Source organism: Lissotriton vulgaris, chromosome 9 (genome assembly GCF_964263255.1).
Source record: "Lissotriton vulgaris chromosome 9, aLisVul1.2, whole genome shotgun sequence".
Taxonomy (NCBI): domain Eukaryota; kingdom Metazoa; phylum Chordata; class Amphibia; order Caudata; family Salamandridae; genus Lissotriton; species Lissotriton vulgaris.
In genome coordinates, this window is record NC_141697.1 from 1,123,857,472 (window position 1) to 1,123,870,529 (window position 13,058).

General features: G+C 38.7%; 1 protein-coding gene across 2 annotated transcripts in view; it reads right to left on the bottom strand.

The window, feature by feature from the left end:
- CACNA2D3 (calcium voltage-gated channel auxiliary subunit alpha2delta 3) overlaps window positions 1–13,058 on the bottom strand; it is a 2,559,454-nt gene that overhangs the window by 1,086,679 nt on the left and 1,459,717 nt on the right. The window lies entirely within an intron of this gene.

A 13,058-nucleotide genomic window follows, 5' to 3' on the forward strand; every position in this document is an offset into this window, starting at 1 on the left:
ACACCTGCAACTGCCTGTGGATGCAATGAATAAATCGAACCTAAACTCAAGAGTGGACAAAAATGTTCAGTTATTCTGAAACCTTTTAGCACCCATTCTTGTACCTTATTCAGTCTAAAACCATACAGGAAGGTACAAGTACTGTAGTCGTATCATGAGGTCAAGAAGACATTTTGTGTAGTTTGGTGCTGATACACATCTAAAAGGTCTGCATCCATGCCAGATTTTCATGGCAACCACCTAAACTTAAATGTCATCTATGTATGCGTATCTTATACTGATAGTCTAAAAAACCTGAATATAATACCATCCTCTTGGGTCTACAATGAACATCCTGGGGGAGTGATTCAATTATGTCTGTAATTATTTAATACTTATTCTAGGTCCAGGGGAGTTAGGTTCATGCAAAATTTTCAGATTAACAAATGAATTCTATTTAGAACAATTATTTAGAACAACTATGTATCAATTATGCATAAATCTATCTGATAAGGGAATCCTGGATATCTGGCATAGATCTGGTCCTTCACATCCAAAGTTGAATGCACCTTGCATATGGGTTCCCACCTATTCTAACTTCATATATCTCATGTTATTTTCTACGCAATATTGTGTCATAAGCTATGTTGCTTAAAATATTATTCATAAGAGCATTCAAAATGTTTATTAGTTTTTTTAAGTTCTGAAAAAATTATATTCTCAAGTTTTTTCCGGGACCCTCTATCATGATATTTCTTAGACAACTTTGCATGTGAATGGCAATGACATATATCAAGATATTTAATGTAATAAATATATGAAAATCAACAAAACATGTTGTGTAGAGCTATAACATGATAACCACAAGGTAGGCAAGAATATTATGAAGAGCTGTACTCTGAATACAGGAGGAGTCAACTTATCTAGGAAGGTAAAGACATCAGATCATTGTTAACATACCCAATTAAAGAATAATCTTGTTTTATCATTTTCAATGTGATTGTGAAAGAAATTGATCAGTGTTGATATCAAGACCACTACTTAACAGTATTTTAGACTGAAGAGAAATTGAAAATAAATTTTGGATTTGCAATTGAAGAGTTTTGCATGGTGATGAAATTAACATTTTGTTAGGAACTAGTGATAAACAAACAATTCTATGTATATGCACCGCTTGCCGTCATTATTGAAGCAATTGTGGTAAAACCTCTAGTCACTAGTTCTGATTATGACAAAGTCTTGGAACTTACATTGTATCTGATAATGCTTTAGTTATTTTCAAATTGAATTTTTGATGTTTTTACATTGAAGACAAATACATTTCCTATAATGTCAACAAAATGCAACTTGAAAATTACAACATTTGTAATGATATACAATTAGTTTGTCAATGTCATTGACATGCGCTAGATTTCTATATGAATACATAATAGTAAATTGGGATCTCCTACTGAATCATACGAAAGCTAACGCTCAGATTTGCATATCTGTAAAACAATTACACTTGGTACAGTGCAAATAAATAAAACACATTATTCTCATTTGGATTTATATTCTTTAGAGAACTATTTAAAGAAGGAAATTAGAAAAGTTCAATTGCATACCGTTTACAGTACTGCAAAAAATATGCCAAGAGAAAGATTCAATCAAAATACAATCTTTTTTTCACAAAAACAGGCTGTTCTTTCTGCATAGATACTAAGTGTAGGTAGAGGAAGATGTAATAATAGATGTATTTATACAAGGGTTTCCTTTTACAGTGTTTTCTCTTACCTAATCTCTCGCCTTTAATGTTTCCCTTTTCAATTGTATTGCAATCTCAGCTACCTATATTTTTTGCTGCAGGTAAATCTTTATTAATGGGTACACCCCACAGAAAAAAGCTACTTTTATTTCATGTTAATTGCTTCTGACTCAAACCATAAAGTAAATGTGAGTTTGCTGATGGCAACTGTAGTAGAATCTCACCCTGAAATGATCTTTCACATTGTCAACTGTACAAGAGGTGAACACATACCTACAAGTAATTGTTGACAGCGTGTAAGATTTCATTTTAAAGTGAAGGGTAAATGTTTGCTGAGACACTGGCCTAGGATATGAGTGTGAGGAGAAAATTGACAAGAAAGAATATTATCAGAGTTACATACATTGTTACAAATGACACCCACTGCATATATTGTCATTTGGATGTGGCCTTTTTAGCAAGGTCAACTATAGTTTTTTAAATTATTTTGCTGATCCTATCTGTGTTAGTATTAGGACTTTGTGCACTTTTTCACTGCTAACCGGTGGTAAAGTGCTTGTGCTCTTTCTATAAAACATGGTACAACTGGTATGTACCTGATTGGTACATTTAATTTAGATATAAGTCCCTAGTAAATGGTACTACAATTGCCTAGGGCCTGTAAATTAGATGGTACTAGTGGACAGCAGAACTCTATCTGCCACCCACTAAAGTAACACTGTAAAACAGCATTTTACTGCAGCCTGTAGTGCAGTTTTTAACTGACATTTCGGTCTGGCAAAGTCAACCTTTGCCAGAACTAAACTTTCCCTTTCAATACATATAGGTCATCCCTAAGGTACGTCCTGAACGTTCATAGTGCAAGGTGCATGGGATTTAAAAAGGAGGGCATTTGTAATTTGGTTTTGCATATCAGTGAAAAACTCCTACAGGCCTGTCTCTCCCATTGACTAACACCGTGCTATCTCATTTAAGAAGTGAAAACTTTGGATGGAGAGCACATAGACTTATGATGCTTACACTCAGATGAATTGTAATTTAACATCATCTTTAATGGATGTGAAAGTCTGAACATTCCACTTTCAGAAAGTTGCCATTTTCTTGTCCTAACCATTTGCACTTTCTGCCAGTGACCTGGTCAGATGATTGCAAATGGCTCTGCTTCAAGACAGTAGCAGACATGGGAGTTTAGGTGTGGATAAGATGGGCCGTTCTGACAGGATGACTTAGAAGAGCTGTGCTGAGTCCCATTTACACTTCAAAGGACTTTGTCTCTATCACACACAAAGGAATCTGACAACCAAACTGCCCTATCTTTTGTCACTCCAGACAGTTTGGAGCCTTGACAGGGGAAGAACATTCCAGAACCAGATATGGGTGCAGGCCAGGGAGTCCCTCCACACAAAGGCTGGCACCAGGTATAAATATTCAAACTCCTGAGCCACTCTTCAGAACTCTCCTGAACTTGTGGAAGTTACAGAAGAAGGACTGCTCTGCTGTCAGAGGACTGCCCTGCTGCCTAAATGATTACTTTGCTGTCTGAGTTGAAATACTGGACCTAACTGCCTTATACCAAGGATAACCAGAGAGACTCCAAGGGTCAGTTGGTTAACCTCCTGTATGAGCTGCAGGTACACAACAAGCTTCAGGCCTCCCAGCCCCATCCCAGCTGACCTGCTGCACTGGACATACCTGGACCTGCAACTGGACCTGCTTGACCATGCTGCTGGCCTCTGCCTGGAGTGAGTCCTGGTCAACAAGTGGTGCCACCCCAGGTCCTGCACCTTTGGTTGGCATCAGAGTGCACTCCTCCCTGCCTGTGGGCTCTATCAAATCTGACAGCGCGACGCAGCTGAACGTAGGACTTCCAATCGCAGCCCTCACAGATCCTGATCAGAACTGATGCTGAGTGATGTGAAGACTTGCATCATCTAATAAGGTACAAAATTGTCATTGGGACTAACCTAGCCCCTATATAAGTCCCACGCTCCATCGCAGTTGGCCTGAACTTGTAACTTTGTCATGATCTAGAGCAACCAGATAAGCGCAGTTGACTATTTGTGCTTTTGGCGCTATTTTTACAAAACACTTTAGAAGTTAATATCCCCATTCCAATGCTTTGATATTTTTCAATCTGGTAGCATTGAATTTATTAACATTTGCTATATTTTTCTAAATTGGTTTGCTATTTTCCTATGTTGTGTTTTTAAGTTATTACTGTTTTGTGCTGCATAAATACTTTACACATTACCTCTAACTTAAGTCTGTAATTTTATGACATTTTATGGGTCTCCCTAACAAGAATTGTGGTTATAATTTGACTGGGGCGTTCCCAACTAATTGCCTAATTTCTTTAAGTCCTAAGCTCATCTACATTTTATATTTTGCCTACCACATTCTAATTTTGGAGATGCAGGCTAAAGATGCACTGCTTGGCCATGGTACGTGTACGAGCACTGATAAACTTGGACCATTCAGCCTTTCTTAGAAAAATAGAGCAATTGTGATATAAACAATGCTGCACACAAGGTGGACAAAAATGGGGTTGGTTTGGGGCTTCATTAAGTCACTAATTACAGAATCTCATAGTCCAATGCAAGGGACCTGAGAGATTGGTAGGAATACCAACTGTTAGCGGAATTTTTACATTAAACACAAGAGGATTTCTTCTTGTACCACAAGCAGTGGGGGCAGGCTGAAATTAGATTATTTCCAAATGTTATATTGTTAACACCAGTCTATATATGTATAGCTCGACTAACTCCATTATTGTTGTGTAGAGGTGTGGAACCCAACAGTGACATTATCCTTTATCTCTGGGAATGTAGGAAATTGAACTGTTACTGGACTAGTGTCTGGGAGGGAATGAAAATGGATCTGGAGATAGAGGCACACAACTTAGAGGCAATGTGTAAAGTATTTATGCAGTACACAAACAGTAATAATCTGAACACAGATGAAAATTAATTAAACCCCATCAGGAGAACCCGGATTCAGAATTTTCAACATTTTCTGTAGCAGGCTATCTTTGAGAAAATACTGGGCTGAGTTAGACAATAGTCCCACTCGCTCAGCCACATATGGGTACACATGCATGTGAAAAATGGTCACTTGGAATTATCCTAGAGCTTATCACCCCCAATATACAGCAGCAGATTTTATTTCAACTTGTTGTTATCACTCAAATCTATTTTACCAGAGCTTAAAGTAAGTGATATCCACTCACAACAGAGATTGAAAAAAGGTAGTCTAAATGAAAACAATATAACTGGTTCCAAAATTGTGTAAGAACCCAATTCTTCAGTAGAGCGCTAACACATTTGGGGAATTGAACAAGAAAAAAAATAACATTTTCAGAGGATTTAGGGAAGGTAATACAACATATCCTGAGTGGATAGAAGCTGCAAACGAGGTCCTATTTCTATTTACGATCTCTTTTTAACATATTTTAACTCATTGCTGCTGTCTTTTGCCCTTAGAGGGATTTAAATAATAAGCATGGGGATCTTCTGCTTACTGGTACTACTGACTGCTGGAGAAAGAACCCAGTCTCTACTCCTCCCCGGTCCACCGCAGCACTTGCATGCTGTTTGAGTGGAGGGAGGGATAACAGATTTTACCCTTTTCCGCCCTACCTGTTAGAGACGCCATTTTGGGAGGGCAGTGGTATAGTTGTTTTCCTACTCCACTTCCTTCCAGGATAAAACCAGAGAATTGCGCTGATGAGCAAAGTATAGAAGCTCCTAACAAGGAGCCATTTCTTTTTACGATCTCTTTTTAACATATTTTAACTCATTGCTGATGTCTTTTGGGTCTTACGGAGATATAAATAATAAGTGGGGATCTTTCACTTACTGGTACTGCTAACTGCTGGAGAAAGCAGCCGGTCTCTACTCCTCCCCGGTCGACCGCAGCACTCACATGCTGTTTGAGTAGAGGGAGGGCAAACACTTTTTACTCTTTTTAGTCCTCCCTGTTGGAGATGTCATTTTGGGAGGGAAGAGGTATAGTTGTTTTCCTACACTACTTCCTTCTGGGGAAAAAACGGACGATGGCGCCGCTGTGCATTGGACGGGCACAGTGGGCCCGCCAAATGCAAGCCTGTCTGCGACCGTCCACGCCTGGATCATGCCCAGTGACAACCCCCTGGCTGTTTTCCCCATATCTCCCTCAGCAACTGAAATCTACATGAGAAGTTTTACTAAACCTTAACCATGAATGAGTCAGCTATATGTTCTCCATTGAGTCCTTTAGACTTGTCAGAATCAGCATTTATTGTCTGTCTTACTTGTAATAAAATCTCCCAAAAGCTGTGTTCACCTGTGGAGGTACTATTTGCAAAACCTCTGCCAATAGCAATGTTCCGCTAGCCGATGGCCCAGCTTTGCTTAGTGCCCTTATTTATTCTAGATCATTAGTAAAACACCACATGGAGGTTTCAGTCTTGATCTCTAATCAGCATTTAAATCTGCCTTTTTGTTACAGAAACATGGGCAGATGATGTATCAGACCCTGAAATCATTGCTGCTACACCTGCTGGCTTCACTGTAATTCGTCTTGACAGACATGTCAAAAGGGGCGGGGCTTACGATATTCTACAGAGATCATTTGCAAGAAGTGTTCACCCTAGTCAGCATTGAAATCACAGAGGCAGTAATCTTTAATATTGAGGTTTCAAAAAATCAAATCACTCAATGGCCTGCTGATTTTTCGCCCACCGGAGACTAAAGCACTGTTTGTAGATAAAACAAGCCAAGTACTGGAACATGTCTACTGAAAAATGATTTTACAGTCTTGGGGGACTTCAATTTCTATTTGGAAAATTGGTCTGACACTGAAGCAGAACATCTGACAAATACACTGTCAGGCCTCAGTCTAGCCCAGATAGTGGAGGGACCCACTCAATACTGTTGGCCATCTGTTGGATGGAATCTTCACTAACCCCAACATTAATTTTACCCATACCTTGACATTAACCTGGACAGATCATTATGCTGTAATATGGACTCTAAAACTACATTACAATTTCCCCCCAAAGACTCAGAAATTTCACCAGACATTTTGGGTGTGGAATACAATCTAAACATCTGACCTTGACTTTCAACTCTCTCACTCACTTATAATCAAGGAAAGTAGTCCAGATCAGATGGCAGAGGATTATCATAACTGACTCCTTTCAGCCCTTAACAACACTGCTCCTGCCAGAAGCTTGAATACGAATTATAGAACGTTATCTCAGCCATGGTTTAACGACTAGCTCAAACAAATCAAACAAGAATGCCGGAGACAACAGCGCAAATTGCAGTCTAAATATATCAGAGAGGAAAGAGATAAGTACAAAGCCTGCCTAAGCAGCTACAATCAATCAATTTTGGATGCTAAAACCAAATATTATACATCACAGATAAACTCAGCTAACATTATTTCCAAAACCTTTTTCCAATCCATAAAAAAACTGACCACTCCGAGGGGAGCAGATACGGCAATCCTCGTTTTGCATCTCCCTGGCAAGCATCTTTCAGGAAAAAGTTTAGAATATTTTTAACCATTTACCAACATCTGCTCATCAAACAGATCTATACATTCAAGCCCTTAGCTAGCTAGCCATAGTCATTTTAGTACTCCTTCAGTGGCACAGATGATCAAATTCATTCCAAAGATCAAAGCAGGATCCCCTGCCGCCCCATGATTGTTCACATGGTCCCTGAAGTCTTAGCACAACACCTTTCTGTTATTTTCTCCACCATGTTTAACATTGACATTTTCCCCACCATCTGGAAAGCAGTGTCAGTGCTTGCTCTCCTAAAGAAATCTACTCCTAATTCTCTAGATCCCAACAAGACTTCCCTTCACTGCTAAATTAGCAGAATAAATTATGAATATCCAACTCTCCTCCTTTATGGTGGTTAATCATCTTTTAGATGACACGCATTTAGAGAAAATCCCAGCACCGAATCTACTCTGCTTACAGCTACTGGGGAAATTAGATCCTCTCTCGATAATGGAGGTAATGCAGTCAGGATCCTGCTGGACCTCTCAGCAGCTTTCGATATGGTCAATCATGAATTATTAGTCAACCCTCTGTGCGATTTACGGATTAGAGACTCAGCACTGGTGCTGTTTGAATCCTTTCCTTTAGGAAGCCAACAAGTGGTGTCACTTGGTACTTTTGACTCGGTGACTCAGAAACCTTTTTTCTTGCCTTGTGGGGTTCCTCAGGGATCTTGTCTGTTCCCCACTCTGTTTAATCTTTACGTTACACTGCTTGATGCTTTGATTAATTTCTTTGGTCTGTTCTTGGCGTTGCATGCCGATGATACACAAATCATAGTCTCACTGGCAAAAAATGAAAACAGTGCTGGTGATACGCTTAACACCTGTATGAGTGTAGTGAGTAGCTGGATGGCCAACAATTGCCTGAAGCTTAACTCCTCCAAAACGGAGGTTATTCAGTTCGGCCATAAACCATCCATCTGGTTTTCTCACTGGTGGGCGTCCGATATGGGTATGGCACCCACGCCAACTTCCAAAGTAAAAAATATGAGGTTTCTCCAGGACAGTGAACTAAATGCTAAGAACAAGTCAACCTGACTACTTCCTCCTCTTTTTAGCAGCTCAGAATTGTAAAGAAAATTGAAACATTTCATACGGCTGATCTATTGAAAGAAGTTCTATCGCCACTGGCTATTGTAGCAGTCTCTACATCGCCCTTCCAAAACGTTCACTTAAAAAACTGCAGACCATCTAAAAAGCAGCCGCACAATTTCTCCTAAGAATTCCCAAATATCAGTCAGCTAGGGCTTCTATTAGACAGTTTCACTGGCTCCCGGTCTGCCATCCTATTACCTTTAAGGCTCTTTGTCTAGAGTACAAAACCCTTCATGGAAATGCCCCAGCCTACTTCAAGAAAAGTTTGGTGCGGCATATTCCTGGCACTCCTGCTAAGTTAATTTGGTGGGGGTTGCTTACTTCAAACGCACTATTTGGGGGGGGGGGGGGGGGGGGAGCTTCCTCAGGATCATAGCTCTTCATTGGAACCACCTGCCACTTGAACTGAAAACAGCGCCTTTACTCTCGGTTTTCAGGAAGAGCCTCAAAACATGGTCATTTAACCAATGATCTTCTCACACTCAGCTCTCGTCATCAGGGTGAAGTCAGAGGGTGCTGATGTGAAGTGAAATTCTAGGCCTCTTATATAATGGGTATGTCATCATTCAAATAGAGTATTATTCAATCTCCATTTCTTTATTCTCATTGTGCTATTTGTTTTATTAAGTTGACTTCTGTCATGTTAACTACAACACTCAGTTTTTGCAAATCTTTAGTCGAATTGCTAATTTACAAAAAGTTCTAACTTCATTCTTTCCTCTTAGGTCGAGGAGAAATTAGTCGCTCCTTCTTTAATTCGTCAATTCATAACAGTTAGGATATACTTCAAAGAGCCCCCATTTTATTCTTTCCCAAAGCGTTCCAATGACTTTGGCACGCCTATAAAAGTGAATCACACTGGACCTATTCTCAGAAATATTTCCACACTTCGAATTTACTGAAGTGTAATGTCATGTGAGAGTGAGGATGATACAGACTCATCTGCAGATATTTTACACTTTTAGATGACGTTTGTAACTCCAGAAAAACCACCAGATGGCCCTATTATCTGCTGTTGAAAGTTAAGGAAAGGATGTACTTGATAAAGCCAGGGACAGGTTCCCTGTAGATGTTGAGGGCACCCTCTGACGCAAATATTTTGAGCATTGACAATCATCCCTAATGCATTATCGTACCTTAAAGGCATGCATAGACATACTAAAAAGAAAGGATAGAATACATCGGAATTCAGGGTAAGACAGTGCCCAAATTATCCCTTATTTTAAACTGGGCAGGGGAAGCTAACACTATGGTGAAACAAGAAAATGGAAGTGCGCATGTCCCCTAATAGCAAATCTACTGCTTCTCCAATCATCAGCCACACTGTATGAGAAAAATCGTTGTCAACTGTGATTTTCAAGTATAACAATGGGAATTTTGCTTGAATCGTAAATGATGAGTAAATCTACAACAACTAACTGAACCTAGTAGACCTACTTATTTCCTTAACAGCAGTGTCACTTGTTTTTAACCTATATTAATTTCTTTGCTGCTGTATGTTTCTCGTTCCATCTGGAATGTGCATCTATTTAATGCTTTATTATTAAATGGCTCAACGGCATTGAAGTGCTTTCTGTAACTGAAAGCTGAAATTAATTCATGCCATTATCATTCAATAACAATTAACTGAAAGTTGCTGATTAGTTCAATGGTGATTACATAACTATTTAATATCAAATTCAATTAAGTTTAAAATGATCTAGATTAACATGAGTGTTATTGTAACTTGAAGCATTATTCATTAAAGGGATATAAATGTTAAATAACGCTAAAAGTCTTGCTTTTAGAAAGAATCTAATTATCAGTTTAGTATGGTTATTAATAAATAATAATTATATCTTCTAAGTAATTCTAATCAATCAATCTGAATTATGTAGAATTGGAGACACAGATGAATATCTATCCAGTTGAATCGTGATAAACATTACGTTTAAGCTGAAAGAAAAGTGTTCATTTTTGTTGTCCATGGTCGACTCTAAAAGGGTGAAATAATTCAACACAAATTAACAATGCACAAGAGCTTGGATTTTAATTGTTACTCCTCTATTCTTTCTTTTGTTTTCATATATTTGTTTGAGTAAACCAGGGCTTCAAAACACTCCACGTACGAATAATGTTAAATGGTGTATATCAGGGACATTTAGTACAATAAAAATGCCTGTCTGAAAATATTAGATTACCGATGGTGACAAACTTGCTTTGGTGTCCCTGTCATTTACACTTAGGGACTGATTCACAAGGTTTTTGACCTCATTACCTGAATTTAACCACACACAACAAGCAGGAAGAATATATTAACATTAAGAATGTGCTTATACACTCTTAGTCCCTGCCTGCTGCTTTGGATTTTCTGCATTGCAAATGAAGAGCTATGAGCACGCCTGGAAATGTACAACAAATTTTTGGTGCAAACTTCAAGTTTTTTTTTGTTTAAAATCATTCAAATACACGTATTGACACGAATTGAAGGCGTCTGTCTATAATGCAAACATGTCCACATTTGTTTGTAAATCTGACAGTGTTTTGTAGCACGTATAGGCTTAAAACATACTGTTTCAGAGAGGAAAGGCTAATGTATCTACTGAAATATCTGCACATTGCAAAGTCAAAGTTCACTCTTATCCCAAAAAGCTCAAATTCAGCGTTTGAATGGTAGGAAGTAGCTAGCTACTGTGCGCCTTCTCTGAGATGCAACATCTTGAATCTTGTTTTATAAATAATTGATGTGGTAAATGTTGTTTTTGGTACAGGAAAATGTTTTAAACATCCGAGCATTCAGTAATCTAAACCATAAAAGTTGTTAGAAGATTATATTAAAAAACGCAATTTTCTAATTATTGAAGTTTATCATAAACAATAAAAAGTAGCAGTTTGATGGTGATGGTCCAAGCTTCAAAAACACTCTCTCTCAACATTTTAGACAATGGAATACTCAAATGCAGGCCAGAAATGTTCCCTAAGACCATACCCTAAGCAGTGCCACATGTCATGGCTAGTAATCATAAATGTAGTTAACTAAGGTGTTTGCATGCCCCCTCAGTGAAAAAATAATAAAATCATGTACATTTAGCTAGTGCTTGGTTCGTGGGTCCCAGTGTGGCTCCTGAGGTCGGCAAATTCTGGCCAGGAGTTGTAAAACAGGTGCAAGCTTCGTGAGCAGGAAATAGCAATCCCTAAGAAAGCTTTATGGCCTATATTTGGCCCAGGTTCTTTGAATCTGAAGCCATATCCATGGACCCCCTCCTCAGGAAGTCTAACACATACCCATACAGATTCCAATAGGTTGGGTCCCATGGCGTCAAAGCTCTCCATGGGCTTGTGAACCCTACAATGAGTTCTGAAAACCGGAAAAAACTATCACTGCCTGGCTGAAGCTGAGGACTGCACAGGTTTGTTACCCACAGTTGGTGGGTGAATCGCCTGTCACAGGGGTTGGGAAACTGTTTCTGAAGGGATTGTGACTCTCTGAAGGTGATTCATAACTGCAAACCGTGGATAGAAATTTGCAAATCATGGAGATTCCCTCAGCAAGGGTTTTGATAAGATGTATTTTTTTGTAAATATTGGTAGTTTAGAACAGCACGAAAAAGCATATTTTAAAATACAGTTAGGTGCATATCATCTTTTTGAAGAAAAAGAAGCACATAAAAAGCAAAGTACTAGTTCCAAAGGTCCATATTTTATCCTTGAGTTTAATTTCTGTTTAAGGTTATGCTATGTTAAACTATTTATAGAGTGCAACACAGTGACTCTTCTTGTCAATATATGAACATTCATGCCAGGTGCCTATTGGTGTCTTCGTAGACTGGAAAAGATAAGAGCAAGAACAGCCAGCGTCCAAGGTACAAAATAGCAAAAGAGACATACATAAGTTAAGGAGGAAAATGACAAGGCAGAGCCCTGTGGGATCTCATTCCATTATTTATGATCAGAATGCTTGGAAGGCACCTATTTGAAGAAAACATTTCAATCATTCTGATCACCTTGAACAGCCTGCCAAAGTCTCAAAATAAGGAGTCTGACCCAAACGTGTAGATAAATCTCATAAGACCAGCTCCATGGCTTTACCAATATCACAATAACACCCTGGATCATTGAGAAAAGAGAGAATCAAAGCTCATACTCATCCCCATCCACAAATCCATTTAGAGAGAGTAAGACAAGAGATTTCTCTCTGCAGCATTCTTCATTTGAGCTGCAGCCAATTTCCTCATAGGTTTTGCAGTGGATTGTGGCAAAAAGGAGATGAAACAGAAAAGTTATCTAGAGCTTTACATTTCAGGGTAGGTTTTTAGGAAGTACTTCAAGAGTTGCCATTTTAATTTCAACTGGTACTATGCCTCGCTTCAAGGCAAAAGATCAATGAGGTCTCTCATAAGAAGAGGAGTAGTGATTTCAAATATTTTTCAGGACATCGATCACGCAGGGTCAAGCAGTGAGCTAGATGAATGACTAAATGCCAGCAGGCAACTGAGGTTCAGTAGCTTGCTGAATTTGACAAGCTAAAGAGAAAGAGCAAATGGAGTTAATTGGGAGAACATTGACCATGGTGAACATATGTTCTGATTTATGTCTGGTATTAATCATCCTTATTCAAATGAACTGGAACAGTGGTTCCACTTTAGTGTTCCCTATCTTGTGCAGGTGGATTTATTTTTCGTATTCTAAACATAAAAGGAAAAGAAAT